The sequence below is a fragment of the Triturus cristatus genome, chromosome 3_1, assembly GCF_964204655.1.
Source record: "Triturus cristatus chromosome 3_1, aTriCri1.1, whole genome shotgun sequence".
Classification (NCBI taxonomy): domain Eukaryota; kingdom Metazoa; phylum Chordata; class Amphibia; order Caudata; family Salamandridae; genus Triturus; species Triturus cristatus.
Window position 1 is genome coordinate 265,439,886 of NC_140583.1, and position 16,564 is coordinate 265,456,449.

Here is a 16,564-nt window from a genome sequence, read left to right on the forward strand (position 1 = left end):
CATGGGAGTTGTAAGGCACATGTCCGTACCCTGCAGGGTAGGATTAGACACGGATGTTGTAGTTGCCCTGGGGGATGGTCTCTCTTGCCTTGAGGTGGATGGAACTGTGCATCTTGTGCATAATACAGATTCCAATCCCTGACAAACCGCTAGCATCTTGCTACTCTACACATAGACACATATGCACCACCTCTGAAAACTATGCCAGACATGCCGCATGCACAGTGGCAACAGGCCACCATTGACAGAGAAGAGGCACCTTGGAGACAGAGGGACAAATTTATTAGTCATGTGTGTTGGAATGACAATGATACTCTGTCAACACATACACAGGTCATGTGGATGGACATGTGGGAGCAACACTGGCACCCCCCATTGCAACACAGATGCTGGTATTCCATTGAACTGGCACACAAGTGACGGATAACAGCTAAATACCCCCTGCTGCCACGGAGAGGCTGCTATACACCATTGAGGCCCTGATGGGGCAATCACACACCATGTCAACCCGGTGCAACCTGTATGTTTCCGAGGCCAGTGTTACACACATTGATGGCCTCATCACAATCCCCAATCCCCTGACACATGACAGTCACCAAGTCTGACCATGGCTCCAGGTGAGGCCTGCCCCATGTCATGTTCCCCATGTAGGATCCACATGTATGCAAATTGACCACACATGAACCGGAGAAGTGCACACAGACTACAAACAATTTACACACCCAAAACGCCGTGAGGCATCCCTTACCCTAAGGAGATTACAAAACTTGCCCGTGCATGTGACGCAGAATAAGCACATGTTGCTGTGTTCATGAGGCGTAGCAGGAGCACAACAATGCCACCAGCAGACAGCATGCCCATGGACCTGTGGAAGAGAGACACACAAGGAGTCAGCCCAAAGGAGCACATCCGCAAGCATGTACTCAACACGTATCATCTTGTCAACATGACAGGTGACAATGATGACTCTCGGACAACATCCTTCCATTGCGCCATCACTCGAGTGACACTTCAATACACACCACTGACTCACTTGGCAGACATGCAGATGGACACACACATTGCAACACATGCCACACACGGCCCAATGCGTGCACACTCAGACACTGGAACTCACCACTAAGCAAAGAAGTCGCGTATGAGCCGACTCCGCATGTCCTCCACAGCCTCCTCCTCCTCCACATCACTTGCCCCGTCACCAAGCCCTTCATCCTCCACGGGTGGATGGTCCTGGTCATCTTGATCCAGTATGAGTGGAACAGCTTCCTCCACTGCCATGTTGTGCAGCATGCAGCAGACGATGATGATCTTGCACACCTTCACCGGGGCATATGGGAGTGCTCCGCCGGTCTTGTGGAGGCACCGGAATCGGCTCTTCAGAAGTCCAAACGTCCTCTCAATGACTCTCCTGGTCCGCCCATGGGCGTTGTTGTAGCGGTGCTCGGCAGCCGTGCTGGGGTTGCGGACAGGCGTCATCAGCCATGGCATGTTGGGATAGCCAGCGTCCCCTACAAGGAAACATCATGGACAGAAGTGTGTCAGCACAGGCAGTGAGATTGGAAGATGACGCCAAACACTGAACTGCCAGAGTCTACCCACCAACAATACATGCTCGCTCGTTCCGCAGCTGCTGCATCATTTCAGGCAGCCTGCTACGCCTCATGATGAAGGCATCGTGTGCTGATCCTGGAAAGCGAACACAGTCATGTGAAATCACCATGTTGGACAGACACACCACAAGGGCATTAATGGAGTGATAATGTTTGCGATTCCTATACACCACCTCCTGTGCCTGTGGTGGTACCAACGCAACATGTGTCCCATCTATGGACCCAATGACATGGGGCATCCCTCCCAGGGCATAGAACTCACGCTTTACACCTGTCAACTGCTCACGAATTGGGAATTTAATGTACTCATCCAGGTGAACCAACATAGCCTCTAAGAAATCATGCAGAACACGGCTGAACATCGTCTGGGACATGCCCCCGACGTCAGCAATGGTATGTTGGAACGTACCCGTGGCAAGGAAATGTAGGGCTGCCATCACCTTCAACTTGGGTGTCAGTGCACTGGGATACCTGTGGCGCGGGAGGAGGTGTGCTTCCAGCCGGCCAGTCAACTCATCAATCAACCGTTGGCTGAATCTGTAGCGGCGTATACAGTCCCGTTCATGCAGGGCAGCCAGGTCTGGCATATGTCGAGGGAGAGGGGGAGCCCTGCAGTGAAATGGAAGGAACACCGATGAGTGAGCACTGTACGACGACATTGTCAATGCACTGAGCACATGTTAAACAGCCAATACACAAATGCCACATTCAGAGTCAGGTCTGTGCCACATTTCCTGGACACGTACGCCAGGCAGGTGACACTCCTACCAAGGGACAGCCACTAACAGAGTGGGGCAAGCTCACAATGACTTGGCATGAGACTAGCTGTGGGCCAGTGTAAGTGAACATGCACACGCATCACAGGATTCACGGACATCCACACATGTGCAGAAGTAGGATGCGTATGGTACAGACAGGTTGGTGTATGCGATATGCACTGGTCACATGTTATAGGAAAAGGACAGGCCACACACATTGCCTTGGAGGAGTACATGTCGAGACAGAACATACATGCATTGAGAGCATGTGGATATGTACTTGTTTTGTAACTCCGTGTAGTTGCATACATACACACCTCATGGCAGATCACATATGTGGGCTGGTGTGCGGAACAGTGTGCCATGGCCATCTACACACACACACATGTTGGTAGCAGCAACTGCTGATGCATTGGACCACACACCTACAGCAAAATCATGGAAACACATGCCACACACATGACATGGTTACAGCGTGCAACGCAGCCATTCACATGTCATGTGTAATATTCCGTGTACCTGGCATCAGGGGACAGGTGCGGGTGTCCGTGACTGGGACATGCAAGTGACTCATGGCTCTACTAGTGTGTACGACATGCACACATGTCAAAGGAGTGGAGGGTATGTGTGGCACAATGCGCACCATCACACACGACATGTGTACACAGCTCATCGTACATATGCTTTGCCCACACCTCAGGGGTAATGTGCCACATCACATCCTGACACACCTGTGTCACACACATGTGGTATTGCACAGACAATGCATTGGTGTCCACCCTTGGCAAAATCTGATGTCCATTCCTGTCTGTGTGCCGCCTGTCACCACTGACAGGTGTGGAACGCACCGTACATACGCTCTGAGGGCGTGTATAGGGTCCCTGGGCCAACATGGGCGCTGGCGTATGCGTACGCCTCAGTAGTACGGACCGGACAAGCGCTTGTACGGTCCGGATCACAACATGGGCGCTGGTGTATGCGTACGCCTCAGTAGTACTGACCGGACAAGCGCTTGTACGGTCCGGATCACAACATGGGCGCTGGTGTATGCGTACGCCTCAGTAGTACGGACCGGACAAGCGCTTGTACGGTCCGGATCACAACATGGGCGCTGGTGTATGCGTACGCCTCAGTAGTACGGACCGGACAAGCGCTTGTACGGTCCGGATCACAACATGGGCGCTGGCGTATGCGTACGCCACAGTAGTACGGACCGGACAAGCGCTTGTACGGTCCGGAACACAACATGGGCGCTGGCGTATGCGTACGCCACAGTAGTACGGACCGGACAAGCGCTTGTACGGTCCGTACTACTGAGGCGTACGCATACACCAGCGCCCATGTTGTGATCCGGACCGTACAAGCGCTTGTCCGGTCCGTACTACTGTGGCGTACGCATACACCAGCGCCCATGTTGTGATCCGGACCGTACAAGCGCTTGTCCGGTCCGTACTACTGTGGCATACGCATACACCAGCGCCCATGTTGTGATCCGGACCGTACAAGCGCTTGTCCGGTCCGTACTACTGTGGCGTACGCATACACCAGCGCCCATGTTGTGATCCGGACCGTACAAGCGCTTGTCCGGTCCGTACTACTGTGGCGTACGCATACGCCAGCGCCCATGTTGTGATCCGGACCGTACAAGCGCTTGTCCGGACCATATCACTGCTTTTGGGGTGCCCTAGGGCGTGGAACGCACCGTACCTGTGTGTACATGTATGAAAACACGTAGGGGACACATGAGGGACAAGTATAAGGGCCTAAATGCATGATGGTTGCCATGGAGACCGAGTTTGATTTTTGAATTTGAGCACCAGGTGCCCAGCAGAAGTCAGTTTGCAAGAATCTACATTGTTGCAAAGTGGATGTCGACTTGACATCATCATCAAAACTGAAACCATGCAAAGCCACACACTGGGGTAGGTTTGAAGGGATTGGATGAAACGTAGGATGCAAATGTGACTGACCAATCAATCTGTACTCCTGTACATGAACAGGCCAGCCAGGCAGATATAAGCCAGCCAGGTCCCATGAGAGAGCACTTGCCTGCACATCCATTCATCCATGACCACTGCTGCTGATAGTGATTCCTCTGGCACCATGTCCAGGACTGTGGAGAGGTCACAGCCATTCACCCAGGAGGAGAACCTTGCCCTGATAGATGTGATCCTCCCACAGTACCAGAGCCTGTATGGTCGACCAGGGGTTCAGGTGAGTGCAGACTCCACTAGCTTAGACTGTGCCCCTTTTGTGTGACAGTGACTTCTGGCATTGTGTCCATGTGTGACAGACATGCACTGGTGTTTAGAGTGGGTCCAAGGGTGTGGAAGGCCTCATGTCACCCATGCAGTGCATGCTGTGTTTCCTGTGTGCACTCCTCACTTGCATAGTGCCTACTGTGACAATGATTGCATGGTGCATGCCACATACTGCCGGGCTACTCCTCCTGGGGATGTTGTTTCCACAGTCCTGATGTGATCCTGTGTTCCCCCCAGTGTGACAGGTGACAGTACCCATGGATGTGTGTTTGTTCAGTGTACCTGTGCTGTGAGTGTCCAAAGGCCGTGTTCGTCCCCTGCACATTGGTGTGTGTGTAAGTCCCCTGTCATGTGGGTGAGTGCATTTGGGGAGTGTTGCACACAAGCTGCATGAGGGATGGATATAGGCTGCCCATCCGATGTGAGCAGGGAGCAGTGCTGTGTGCATGCCGTGCTGAGCCAGCCCCACACCTGTGACACCCCCCGTTTTCTTGGAACATGGGCAGAGTGAGGTGAGTACCCGCAGTTGGCAATGCCATGTGATTGTCCTGTGCCTGTGTGTGTCTGTGTACTCTGCTGAGGTAGCATCAGTGTGCTGGGGCAGGTGACTGCTTTGAGGTGCTGTACATAATCCTGGTGTAGCCTGTGAGGCACAGTGTGATCCCTGGTCAGTGAGTGTGTGGTACCCCTCATGCCACCCGTGTACTTTCATGGCACGTAGTGCATTTGGCCTTCCACAGTGGATTATGTCCCTATGACAAAGGTGCAATGAGTTGCATGCATACCATGGCCTGTTCATGAAGTGGATTGTTCTATATGTGTGTCTCTGTGTCTTTGCTCATGTGGATTAATGTATTCTCACTTTTGCATCCTCACAGGTAGGCACCATTGCCAAGGGGGAGATCTGGAGGACAGCCGTCAGTGCCGTGAGGGCTACAGAGGGTCGGATGCGGGGCCTGTCTCAGGTGAGGAAACGCTGGCAGGACATCCGGTGCTGGACGAGGAGGATTGCACGGGTCCTGCTGGGGGACTCACCTGAGAGCCGTAAGAACCGTGGGCGCCGTCGTCTGACCCACATCCAGAAGCGTGTGCTGGCGGTGGTCTTCCCCGATATGGACAGGCGCCTACAGGAGAAGCAGCAGCAGGAAGGGGGTAGGTACATGTGTGTCAGTTGTGTGTCCCCAGCCAATGTAAGTGCGCAGTTGCATGGATACACTGCCAGGGTTTGATTGTGCAGTGCGTCAACTTCTCCCCAAAGTAGCCCAGTGCTGTTCTCACTCCCTCCCTTCCCCTCCTTGCCATGTGTTCCCTGGTGTGTCTGTAGCCACTCTTGCACAAGGTTATTTAGGCAGACAGTTTATGCAGGTGCACAATGCTAGCAGCATCATGTGTGGGGGTGATGTGTCACAGGTCTGGGGACCTTGCGTGTGCCCTGGCCAATTTCAGTCATTGTGGTGTCCATGTCACTTGGCACTGATTGTGAATCACGACATAGGGGTGTGTCTCCAAAATGTACAGCCTTCCAGCATGCATGTCCAATTGTGTGCCTTCTGACATGATGTGCCTGAGTGGGAGGCCTGCTAAGTGCAGGGACGGTTGCTTAATTTGCAGTCAAGTCCATCCAGGACCATGGAGGAGTGTGGGCACTACTGTGCCCTGGGGCACCTCTTCCTAGGTATCATGTGCGTCATCCAACAATATAGCCATTCAATGTGTCTTCGCCATGGGTTGGGTAGGGTGGCATTGTACCCTGGGCTCAACTGTTAGGACCTACAGGTTGCTACATGTGTCCACTGTACAGTGGGACCCATTTTGCTTGTGCATACTCACAGTGGGCATTACCTGTGTGTGTTGTTAAGACAATCTGATGATGTTTGCCTGTCAATGATGTGTGGACAGGCGCACCAGGGGCAGTGTGTGTACAGTCATGAATTAGTGGAGGCCATGTGTTTTCATCCCAGAGTAAGAGGTGTACATACTTTCTCTGTCTCAATGAGATTGTCTCAGGTGTGGGTGGTTTGTGCGTACAAGGCCTACATGTCAGAAGCTTCATCCTCCTTGCTGGGTGTGGCCTGTGTGTGATGTTTGACTGGACATACGCTCAAGGTGCATTGACCCAGTCATGTTTGGCATGGTTTCATGTATTGCCTTTGCAGCATGTGGCAAGAGTCAATGGATTTGATTCCTGCTCATCCCTTTTTGACGACGCAGTGTGGTGCAGATGCTGTGCACATTTGTCCCCAGAGGCTGGCTCCTCTGTAAAAATTTAGGTGCAGTGATTTGCTGTTGTGTCATGCTCTCCATTGTGTCCCAGTGGCATGGTGGGTCGACAAACTGTGTGTTCCATGGCCTACATGTGTACATTGTTTTGTAGGTGTTACTCCTGTTGCTTTTCAGGCTATGCAATGTGACCTATGTATATTTGACTCATGTGACATATGTGTACAGGTGTCTGATTATCTCCTGTCTCTTCACCTTGCCCACAGCATCGCCGGGGGACACGGAAGGAGACACTAGCACGGACCGGGAGGAGGGATTGAGCACCAGTGCCAGCAGTGCTGTCCTGTCTGGCACATGGAGTGGCACGGAGGCCGAAGGGAGTGAGGCAGAGGACCTGTCGACTGCCAACACAGACTATGACGCAGACGGGTCCGAGGCTGAGCTCCCAGAGGTGGCGGAGTCTGCCCCCCAGCTGATGGCAGCCCTCCACATCCCCCCGCCACCTCAGTTTCCCTCACCGGCCTCCCACCTGCTTGTGGCCCTTCCCTCCGTGCTCGGTCCCCACATGTCTCCTTCCTGCCAGGCACCGCACCCCCTGCCCCTGTCACCACTGCTGCGGTGAGTGCGGAGTCTGTGGACATCCTGAGGCAGTTGCAGGTTCGTCAGACTGCGATGCTAAATGTCCTCCATGCCCACACCCAGGTGCTGACCCAGATGGAGGCATACATGGAGGGCATGTCGGCTGCGCAGTCTGACCAACGGCAGTTGCTGAGGTCCATAGATTCCACACTGACTGCAGCACTGGATCTCCTGCAGCGCTGCCTACCCCCCACACCCCTGCCCCATCCACAATTCCCACTCCCGTGCCTGTCCCACGCACATCCAGACGTCAGCGTGCACGCACCCCACCAGACACAGGCACCACACCACCAGGGAAGTCGAAGCGCACACCTCCTGTCACGCACACACAGGGTGAGGAAGGCACACCCACTGGGTCGGGGGGGAAAACGTACAACACGCAGCCACAGTGGGAGTCCGCAGTCCACACAACCCACTCCCTCCAAATCCACTCCCCTTAGCTCTCCTGGCCAACAGTCGGTGACAGCATCATCCACTGCAAGTGTGCCCCCCCACCCCAGGAGGACACCACCCCGCAAGCGGTGGAGGCAGGACCCGGCCAGGGGAGTTGAGTCCCCCACCCTGTCCACACCCTCCCCCAGTGGCGCTGCGACCCATCCCTCTCCCCCCCCCCCTCCTTGGGGCCTGTGGTTCGATTGGGTGCGGGGGAGTCGCTGGGGGACCTTGCCAACGTATGCAGCGCCATTCTGTCCTCCACCTTTGGCGCTGGCACCCCCCCTGTGGCGGAATCATCCCTCCCTGCACCCACAACACCTACCCTTGCCCATCCTGTCCCTGCGGTGCCTGTTTCCACCCTCCCCCCTGATGCCCCCTCTTCTGTGGATGAAATGGACATGTGAACTGTGCAGGCAAGCTAGGGGACACACGTCCCGATGTGTACCCCCCCCGGACTTTGCTGCTGGCCTGGCCCATGGCCCTTGTACATAGTGGACATTTTCTCAGAGATATTTTCCTGCTGAATAAAGCATTTTCTTTTGGTTTTGCACACTGATGCTTTCCTGGACTTGCTGTTGGTGCTGGTGCTCCCTGAGTTGGGGTGGTGATAATGTGTTAGGGGTCTGTGAAATGTTGGAGTGTGCTGCTCATGGGGTGTACCCTGCCATCACAGAGGTCTCTGCCAATGGTATTTGGTCATGTTTGCTCTCACTGTATGGTGACATTGTCCCAAGGTGTGTTCCATCCTCTGTGGAGCCGGCCATTTTCCCTGCAGGGTGTCTCCCATATGCTGTGCTGTGCTGTGTCTACATTTCCTGGATGTGTGAGGGTTGCCTTTCACTATGGCCATGCTGGCTCAGCGATGGCTCCACCTGCATCTGGGGTATCACCCTTGTTGGTCACTGAACTTGTTGATGGGGTATATTGTCATATGTCTGGGCACTGCTGGGGGACTCTGCACCCACCCCTCCTGTGTCTGGGCACTGCTGGGAGGACTCTGCACACACCCCTCCTGTGTCTGGGCACTGCTGGGAGGACTCTGCACCCACCCCTCCTGTCTCAGGGCACTGCTGGGAGTGATATGCACCCACCCCTCCTGTCTATGGGCACTGCTGGGAGGACTCTGCACCCACCCCTCCTGTCTCTGGGCACTGCTGGGAGGACTCTGCACCCACCCCTCCTGTCTCAGGGCACTGCTGGGAGTGATATGCACCCACCCCTCCTGTGTCTGGGCACTGCTGGGAGGACTCTGCACACACCCCTCCTGTGTCTGGGCACTGCTGAGAGGACTCTGCACCCACCCCTCCTGTCTCAGGGCACTGCTGGGAGTGATATGCACCCACCCCTCCTGTCTCTGGGCACTGCTGGGAGGACTCTGCACACACCCCTCCTGTCTCTGGGCACTGCTGGGAGGACTCTGCACCCACCCCTCCTGTCTCTGGGCACTGCTGGGAGTGATAGGCACCCACCCCTCCTGTGTCTGGGCACTGCTGGGAGGACTCTGCACACACCCCTCCTGTGTCTGGGCACTGCTGGGAGGACTCTGCACACACCCCTCCTGTGTCTGGGCACTGCTGGGAGGACTCTGCACACACCCCTCCTGTGTCTGGGCACTGCTGGGAGGACTCTGCACACACCCCTCCTGTGTCTGGGCACTGCTGGGAGGACTCTGCACCCACCCCTCCTGTCTCAGGGCACTGCTGGGAGTGATATGCACCCACCCCTCCTGTCTCTGGGCACTGCTGGGAGGACTCTGCACCCACCCCTCCTGTCTCAGGGCACTGCTGGGAGGACTCTGCACCCACCCCTCCTGTCTCAGGGCACTGCTGGGAGTGATAGACACCCACCCCTCCTGTGTCTGGGCACTGCTGGGAGTGATAGGCACCCACCCCTCCTGTCTCTGGGCACTGCTGGGAGTGTTAGGCACCCACCCCTCCTGTCTCTGGGCACTGCTGGGAGGACTCTGCACACACCCCTCCTGTGTCTGGGCACTGCTGGGAGGACTCTGCACACACCCCTCCTGTGTCTGGGCACTGCTGGGAGGACTCTGCACCCACCCCTCCTGTCTCAGGGCACTGCTGGGAGTGATATGCACCCACCCCTCCTGTCTCTGGGCACTGCTGGGAGGACTCTGCACCCAACCCTCCTGTCTCAGGGAACTGCTGGGAGTGTTAGGCACCCACCCCTCCTGTGTCTGGGCACTGCTGGGGGACTCTGCACCCACCCCTCCTGTGTCTGGGCACTGCTGGGAGGACTCTGCACCCACCCCTCCTGTGACTGGGCACTGCTGGGAGGACTCTGCATCCACCCCTCCTGTGTCTGGGCACTGCTGGGGGACTCTGCACCCACCCCTCCTGTGTCTGGGCACTGCTGGGAGTGATAGGCACCCACCCCTCCTGTCTCTGGGCACTGCTGGGAGTGATAGGCACCCACCCCTCCTGTGTCTGGGCACTGCTGGGGGACTCTGCACCCACCCCTCCTGTGTCTGGGCACTGCTGGGAGTGATAGGCACCCACCCCTCCTGTCTCTGGGCACTGCTGGGAGGACTCTGCACCCACCCCTCCTGTCTCAGGGCACTGCTGGGAGTGATATGCATCCACCCCTCCTGTGTCTGGGCACTGCTGGGGGGACTCTGCACCCACCTCTCCTATTTCACAATATGTACGCTCATGACATACACGGGTGTGGGTTCGCTCCTTGCATACGCGGGTGGGGGTACGTGTCGTACATACACTGCTGGGGTGGTGGTTGGGTGCGTACATACACGGGTGGGGGTTCGGGCGTACATACAATGCTGGGGTGGGGGTTCGGTGCGTACATACACGGGTGGGGGTTCGGGGCGTACATACAATGCTGGGGTGGGGGTTCGGGGCGTACATACACGGGTGGGGGTTCGGTGCGTACATACACGGGTGGGGGTTCGGGGCGTACATACAATGCTGGGGTGGGGGTTGAGGGGCGTACATACACGGGTGGGGGTTCGGTGCGTACATACACGGGTGGGGGTTCGGGGCGTACATACAATGCTGGGGTGGGGGTTCGGTGCGTACATACACGGGTGGGGGTTCGGGGCATACATACACGGGTGGTGGTTGGGTGCGTACATACATGGGTGGGGGTTCGGGGCGTACATACAATGCTGGGGTGGGGGTTCGGGGCGTACATACACGGGTGGGGGTTCGGGGCGTACATACAATGCTGGGGTGGGGGTTCGGGGCGTACATACACGGGTGGGGGTTCGGGGCGTACATACACGGGTGGTGGTTGGGTGCGTACATACACGGGTGGGGGTTCGGGGCATACATACAATGCTGGGGTGGGGGTTCGAGGCGTACATACACGGGTGGGGGTTCGGGGCGTACATACACGGGTGGTGGTTGGGTGCGTACATACACGGGTGGGGGTTCGGGGCGTACATACAATGCTGGGGTGGGGGTTCGGTGCGTACATACACGGGTGGGGGTTCGGGGCGTACATACACGGGTGGTGGTTGGGTGCGTACATACACGGGTGGGGGTTCGGGGCGTACATACACGGGTGGTGGTTGGGTGCGTACATACACGGGTGGGGGTTCGGGGCGTACATACAATGCTGGGGTGGGGGTTCGAGGCGTACATACACGGGTGGGGGTTCGGGGCGTACATACACGGGTGGGGGTTCGGGGCGTACATACAATGCTGGGGTGGGGGTTCGGTGTGTACATACACGGGTGGGGGTTCGGGGCGTACATACACGGGTGGTGGTTCGGGGCGTACATACAATGCTGGGGTGGGGGTTCGGGGCGTACATACACGGGTGGGGGTTCGGGGCGTACATACAATGCTGGGGTGGGGGTTCGGGGCGTACATACATGGGTGGGGGTTCGGGGCATACATACACTGCTGGGGTGGGGGTACGGTCCGTACATACCCGTACCCACGCTCTGCATGCCTGGGTACGGCCCGTACCCATGCCTTTGGTGGGTGGGTACGGTGCGTCCCCCCATTGTTGCGGTGCCGTGGGGTCCGCACCGTACACAGTCCTTGGGGGCGTGGCTACGGGTCGTACCACGCGTACCCCTACATGACCCCAGCAATGCTGGTACGAGCGGTACCCAGGCATTTCTGACGTGGGTACGGGCTGTACCGCCATTGTTGTAGTGACGTTGGGGGACGCGTGTACGTTCCGTACCCACGCTCTTGCGGCCTGGGTAGGGTACGTACCGGTTCGCGTGCCATCCACTTCCGCTGTGGCGGATGCATGCGTTGCTGGCCACGCCCCCACCCCCTGGAGGTGACCAGGCCCTGATGGTCAGGTATGTCCAGCCCATGTATGATTTGGTACCATGTGTTGGTGTTGTGTGTCCTGCCCCTGCCCCCCCCTTTGCCCCTGGTTGTTGTGCTGACCTTCTGCGGCGTCTGCGTCAGTTCCTGTACGCCAGGTGGACTGCTAGGAGGGCAGGGATGGCACGTAGGTTCGGGTCCATGTCTGTTCGTCGCGTCCAGCTGCTCCTTGCGTGTGTCGTCCTGATTTCCCGGCAGTTTTTGGCAGCCGGTATATATATTCCGTGCGAGATGACGTCGGTTCGAATCGTACTTCCTGGTTCGTGAAACATAGGCTGGATGCGTACCGACGTCAGGTCGGCGTTTTTCCGGATCGGAATTGTGTTTCGAATCTGTTCGGTGGGTGTTTTGTTCGATTCGAACGGAAATGGTGTTTCCGTCCGAATCGTACTTGCTTTTTCGGATGGATTTCGCACCGGGTACGAGTCGGACGGAGAAAAGGCTCCGTCCGACGGTTCGTAGCCGCTTTTTACCGGATCGGAATTGGCACCCAAATGTATGAGAAGCAGGAAGAATGATCCTGGTTAACCAATTAAAATTGTTTTGTAACATGTATTGAAACATTTTCCGATAAAAATTTAGTATAAAAGTAGACTAGAGAGGGTAGGTCATTAGCGTCTGCCTCTATTCCTTGCACACCATCACTTTACCAGATTGCCCTACGTTATGCGGACGGAGAGGACGGTGACACTGCTGGACAGCTGCTGCCAGAGACTCTGATGGACTGATCAGATGCCCAATTAATTTACGAACTGTTATTTGATTTATGGGCATAGAGACGAAAGATCCATATTTGACATAGAGGACGACATTTAGCCAGATTAGGTAAATATGCGAACTAAAATATTGAATGTTATATGATTTCCTTATGCTTAAAATTAGATAAACATATTGTTTGCATTTAAAGAACCGTGTCGGGTTATTATTTGAAGTATTTTCAATGTATATTGTTGTACAGAATTAAGGGTTGCTATTCCCAGCAACTGGCTGATCCATGGCCAATAGTATGGGAGGGACTGCTAGGTTATCATGTATTGAGCTCCTGGTGTGGTAGAGAGGTATAAGTAAACTTGTCGATACTCATCAGGTGATTGGTGCACTCTTCCTCCCATTTACAGCGCATGGAATAAAAGGGAAAGAAACTCCCCTCTTTTGCGGACCAAGATTTTGAAAGTAGAATGAATGTTTGGTGTTATGGGCCCCACCAGTGAATGAGTGAATGATTTGTGGTCTGGTCTGTAGCGAGGGGATTTGTGGTGTTCAGCGCTGGAGCAATACAATTAGCGCTGACAACAGTTAGCGAGAGGTAAAACCCCTAGTATGGACAGCTTGCCCGTCGAGTTTTATATTACATATGGTGCAAGCTTGGTGACTCGACTCGTAAAGGTTTTTGAGGTGACCAAACACAAGGGCAGATTGCTGTCACTCACGCTACTATATACGTTCCTTGACACTGTCACTTTGTATTTTATTACCAATTTCAATATCATATAATCGGAATCCCAATCTACCTAATATCGTTCTGTAATCATTTGTAGCCTAATACACCTTCAACACGTCAACCTTTTGCCACACCTGCAGCACGTGTACACCAGCCTTGAGATATAGTGACACACGTCTTGTTACAATATCTTTAACACAGAATTTCCAATACCTCTGATACCCTCGCACTGAGCTGCATGGTACTGGAGCATGGGAAAATCACATTCGAATTTACTCTTACCATGCAGTAAGTCTGCCCCATTACAGTGCAATTACAAGTGAAACCTCGTGAAATGGGGAATTACCATCTGGGACTGATTGTTTTGGTGGTACAACCACATGGAATTCCCAATTCTGTGGGGCTCAACACATATATGTGACTCCTGCTCTGAGCAGGTAGTAATTGTGTGTGGGGAACAATTGTTGGAGAGCGAGGGGAGAACTGTGTGGGGAATAAGGCTTGGGCTGCTGTAGACAAAGCCTCATGCGGGTCTACCATTTACTGCACAGTAAAATCAAATCTGATTCCCAAAAAACCAAGTGGCAGATCTACAAGAAACTAACGCAGCGCGGTGCCGCAAGTCATTTTTGCTGTGCCGTGCTGCGTTAGTTTAGAAGCACAGGAATGTGACAAATTTACAATAATATGTTGCATCTCTGTGCTTCCCCCTGCGCTGGCGCACAAACTGCTGCCACGCGCCAGCGCAGGCATCCTTGCACCATGCCTGCATCGTGAGGAGATTGCTTTTGTGCAGGAAGGGGCACCTTCCTGCATAAAAACAATCAATCGAGGTGATTTCCTCTTCCAATGAGTGTTGTAGAATGCAGCACACATTGGAAGAGGAAAAAAGGAGGAGAAATGAAAAAATGTATCCCCGTTGCACCTCCCTACGCATTTCCAGATTTACGATTTCTCTTAAATCTGAAAATGCATCAGTGCACATGGGTGTTGTGTGGGAACACCCACAGCAACACCAATGTCACGCCCCTAACACACAAAGTGTTGCGTGAACAGGGGCGATATTTACAGGCACAGGTTAAGTCATGCAGGGTGACTTTACCTGTTGTTGTAAATATCACTTAGCAGGCTGCGGCACCGGTGCGTCACGCAACGTGATGCACCGGCGGCGCATGGGGCTTGTAAATCTGCCCCAACTCTCTTGAAATCAGGTGGGGCAGCATTCCTGACTCGTAATTCCGAACTTTGTATCCCGAACTATTTTCTTACTATTTAAATAGTCACAGTTAGATTTTACTCTTCAAATCAGAGCACGTAAAGGCATTGAGAAGCACCAGCTATTCTAACTTCAGCAGTGTTGCCACTAGCTCAGATTAAATTGTTCTTTATATTCCTACTTGTTCTTCATATTTGATCTTTGACTCATTGGGCCCGATTCACAGAACTAACTTAAGACAAAATCCTAAACTTACTACTTTTGGTATTCACAGAAGTTGGGATTTTGTCTTAAGTTTGTCTTAAGACAAACTTAAGACAGACTTAAGACAGACTTAAGACAAACTTAAGACAGACTTAAAACAGACTTAAGACAGACTTAAGTTAGGATTTTGTCTTAAGTTTGTCTTAAGTCTGTCTTAAGTCTGTGTTAAGTCTGTCTTAAGTTTGTCTTAAGTCTGTCTTAAGTCTCTCTTAAGTTTGTCTTAAGTCTGTCTTAAGTTTGTCTTAAGACAAATTTAAGACAAAATCCTAACTTCTGTGAATACCAAAAGTAGTAAGTTTAGGATTTTGTCTTAAGTTAGTTCTGTGAATCGGCCCCATAGGTCGCAAGACAAAAGAAGAAGCAAATATATACGACAGGAAAGAAAATACCATGTGACCGCTGTGCAGTATGAACCCAGGGGTGCCAAAGGAGCCAAACACGTGAGAAAAAGAGAAATTGTGGAAATGGCAAAGACAAAAAGAAGTAAAAGGCAAATGGGCTGAGAAAATACGAAAGTAAAGGAAGAGGAATGTAATGAAGGGGAAAAATAATGGCAAGAAAGAAAGCAGGATTTAAGGAAGGATAATGAAAAAAGAAGAATGGAAAGGCGATTGAAAGGATGACAGAGAAGAAAAAAACCAGAAGGGAGCATAGTCAGAATGAAGGATGGAAAGACGGAAGTATGGAAAAAAGAGGCAGCAAGAACAAAGAAGGAAGGTATATAGAAATAATAAAATACAGGGAAGGAGTAAAAGAAACAACAAAAGCAGGAATATAGAATGAAGTAATGTAAAAAAGAAATATTTAAAGAAGGAATGAGAGGGAACGAAGGGAGGAAAGTAAGGGAGGGACGAATAAAGAAAGTATTTTAAAATGAATGAAAGCAGAAGAGAAATATTGAAATACTTAAAGAGAAGAAAGAAGGAGGAAAGAATGAGTGAAGAAAGCATGAAAGGCTAACAAAAGAAGAAAAAATAAGGAAAGAGGAATAGGAGGAAGTAAGGAAAGAAAATGAAAGGAAGAAAAGATAAAAAAGAAATAAAAGGTGGAGAGCTGGAATGAAAGAAGGACAGACACAAGTCAAGAAAGATGGAAAGAATGACAGATGGAAAGAAAGGAGAAACGAATGAAAAAAAGAATAATATAAAATACAAAAGAAAGAAGGAATAAAGAATAAAAGAAAAGAATTAAAGAAGGAGGGAATAAATAAAAGGGGGGAACAGTTTCCAAAGGCCTTTGTAAAAAAGTGCTGGGAGTACCCACTTTGATGGGCCAATCATTGCTATATGGTTCAAGTGGGGAGTACTTTGTGTTTTTTGGCTACCCTCTTATTAACAGTTTCCCCTGCATGCAGGTAAAATTCTTGTTCATTTTGGCATGTGCCTCGCCCGCCATGTT